Genomic DNA, 3794 nt, shown 5'->3' on the forward strand with positions numbered 1-3794 from the left:
ATGTATCTATTTATTTATGCATTTATTTATTTATTTTGGAGACAGGGTCTCACTCTGTTGCTCAGGCTGGAGGGCAGTTCTTTTTATTTTTTAATGCTTCTGCACAACTCTAAATATACTATCAGAAGTTCTCATATATGATCCAAAGTTTTGCTTAAAGAGCAGCTCACCATCAATGGGCAAGTTGTTTTTCAGATCTTGGTATTCCTCTTCCTCAAGCTCAAAGCCCATATGTTCCATGAAAGGTTCTAGTTTATCAACACTAAGCTTCACTCCTTAGAAAAAAGAGGACAGGAATGAGAAATGCAAACAATAATGATAAAGTGAAAAATACTAGGCATGTCCATGAGTTAATAGAGGGTAAACAATCAAAGAAACAATAAAGTTGTTTATATGAAAATAACTGCCATGTGAATCCCAAAAATGGGAATGCTCTCCCATTTTTGTCTAGAGGATCTGACTATAGCTTTCATGGGACATTTATAAGGAAAAAACTGAAGAACTAGGCAAGTCTGATGAAATGTGGCAAGAAGCTGCCTTTATAATTCTATTTGTAAAATAGATTTTAAATGCAGTGATAGAATAAAAAATCACTTCCCCAAAGGCACTATGTTCAAAGTAGTAAATTATGAGACAAAAACAATAAACAGGTTAATTGCCAAACTTGTCATCACCCCAAATATATGTGGTTTTAAAAAAGTAAATGCAATCAGTTTTACCTGATTTCTCACTTACCTCTGAGAGACCTTATACCATCCAGCAACTTATGCTTATACAACTTTCCAGCAGCTGTAAGATATTAAAGCACAGTATAGCAACTGATAGGGAGGCTTGATAAAATATTTTAAAAACCAGCAATTTCAGAAGAACAATTCTTATAATTTTACTCAAATCTTTTTGTGTTTGTGTTTATACCCGAAATAAGAATTAGACCAACAGGAGAGAGCTCTTAAGATAATAAATCTACCTACTTTTTCTTTTTTGACACCAAAACAATTAGTGGTACCTTGCCATGCCTTTCTTACGTCTCTCTTTTTTTCTTCTGATTTCTCCTTTTCTACTCCTCTGCTTAAGATCATGCATATTGGTGTTCCCAAGTATAATGTTAGATATACTTAGATTTAGCTCAAGCAATTCTTGAGCAAAAAACCTGATGATTATGACAAGATTTCTTTGAATGTTAGCATTGAGCATTTCTATGTATTTTTCACATGACATCAAATGGATGCTTTGCTTTGTATTTTCATTGACAAGCCCATGACAATAAATTCTTCTTCAAGGTAATCAGTGAGACGTTGTCTGCTGCCATGACAGGTTTCATATTTACAGAAATTAATCTAATCCCACATAGGTGGTGAAGTCGCATGGATTTCTGGCTTCCTCTCCACAAATCAACCCTGGAGCAACTAAAGTTTGAGCAGAAATTTGGATTGTAGGAACCAAGTGAAAAGCTGTAACAAAATTCTTGGGAAATGAAAAGCTGTGTGTGTGTGTGTGTGTGTGTGTGTGTGTGTGTGTGTGTGTGTTTACAGCCTAGGGTAGAGGGCTAGCAGTGGCAGTTAAAGCACCAATTAGGGAAACTTTTCTTTTTAAAAGATTTTTGCCTTTGCCTTTATGTACCATGAATCTAAGATTATCATTGCCTACTCCTTCATTACAGAAAGCAGCAACAAAAGGCTAGACCAATGGTCAGGTGTCTGGAAGGTAACATCAGGGCACCACATAAACCCTTCAGGAGTGAAGGACTAATGTAAACAAGAGAAGACTGATAAGCTGCCCTCTGGTATTTTATCCTCCTGTAACTTTTATGGTTGGTGGATTTCCTTCTTTCAGTTCTACATTTCTCTTTGGTTAAAGGTGAAATTGACTGTCACTGTTTGCTGATAATATGATCATTTATCTTGAAAACCCTAAAAACTCTTCTAGAAAGCTCCTAGAACTGATAAAAGAATTCAGCAAAGTTTCCGGATACAAGATTAATGTACACAAATCAGTAGCTCTTCTATACACCAACAGCAACCAAGCGGAGAATCAAATCAAGAGCTCAACCCCTTTCACAACAGCTGTAAAATAAATAAATAAATAAAATACTTAGGAATATACCTAACCAAGGAGGTGAAAGATCTGTACAAGAAAAATTACAAAACACTGCTGAAAGAAATCACAGATGACACAAACAAATGGAAACACATCCCATGCTCACAGATCGGTAGAATCAATATTGTGAAAATGACCATACTGCCAAAAGTAATATACAAATTCAGTGCAGTTCCCATCAAAATACCACCATCATTCATCACAGAATTAGAAAAAACATCCTAAAATTCATATGGAACCAAAAAAGAGCCCATATAGCCAAAGCAAGACTAAGCAAAAATAACAAATCTGGAGCCATTCACACTACCTCATTTCAAACTATACTATAAGTCCATAGTCACCAAAACAGCATGGTACTAGTATAAAAATAGGCACGTAGACCAATGGAACAGAATAGAGAACCCAGAAATAAACCCAAATACTTACAGCCAACTAATCTTCCACAAAGCAAACAAAACATAAAGTGGGGAAAAAAAAACAACACCCTTTCCTTTTTTTTTTCTTTTAAAGATTCTATCCAGTTTATTCTCTCTCAATTTTAGAAAAACAGCTTTCACACTTTCCCTCAAATACTGAGCTATGTAAAATCATTGTTCAGTTTAACTTTAATTCTAACAATGACAACTTAAGGTACTGTGTTTGATGCAGTAAACCAAAGTCTTAAAATATAAAAATTCTTGACAATTGAGTAGGAATGACACAATTTTTGTTTTTTCATTTAACATTTCAACCTAACCATGGAGATGTGGAGGATTTATGTCCTTTCGCTTTTGATTTTGTGTATGTTCTGCAATTGCTTTACAATCAACAGAAAACTACAGAAGTGACTCTGTACCTGTTTCTGTGCCTAGGCCTTATGAAACTGACAGCTTCCACTACCTGTCTCTTAGAACAATTGCTTTTGAAAACCAGCCACCATGCTATGAGGAAGATGAAGCAATCCCGTGGAGAAGCCCACATAGAGAAGAACTGGAGGTCCCAGACTGAAGTCCTGCTGAGTTCCCAGACAACAGTCAGGACCAATTTGCCTTTTAAGAGAGTGAGCTATCATGTAAATAACTTCTCTGGATCCAGAAAAACCTAGTTCTTGACCTACAAAATCATGAGCAAAATAAAATTGCTCTTTTATGACAACACACAGAGTGGGAGAAAATCTTCACAATCTACGCATCTGATAAAGGGCTAATATTCAGAATCTACAATGAACTCAAATCAGTAAGAAGAAAAACAGTCACATCAAAAAGTGGGCTAAGGACACGAATAGACAATTCTTAAAAGAAGATATACAAATGGCCAAAAAACATACGAAAAAAGCTCAGCATCACTAATGATCAGGGAAATGCAAATCAAAACCACAATACGATACCACTTTACTCCTGCAAGAATGGCTGTAAGAAAAAAATCCAAAAACAGTAGATGTTGGCGTGGATGCGGTAAACAGGGAACACTTCTCCACTGCTGGTGGGAATGTAAACTATTACAACTACTATGGAAAATGGTGTGGAGATTCCTTAAAGAAATAAAAGTAGAACTACTATTTGATCTAGCAGTCCCACTACTGGGTATCAACCCAGAGGAAAAGAAGTCATTATATGAAAAAGATACCTGCACACACATGTTTATGGCAGCACAGCTCGCAATTGCAAAAAAGTGGAAACAACCCAAATGCCCATCAATCAACAAGTGGTTACAGAAAC

The sequence above is a fragment of the Rhinopithecus bieti genome, unplaced genomic scaffold, assembly GCF_001698545.2.
Source record: "Rhinopithecus bieti isolate Rb0 unplaced genomic scaffold, ASM169854v2 scaffold_12928, whole genome shotgun sequence".
Taxonomy (NCBI): domain Eukaryota; kingdom Metazoa; phylum Chordata; class Mammalia; order Primates; family Cercopithecidae; genus Rhinopithecus; species Rhinopithecus bieti.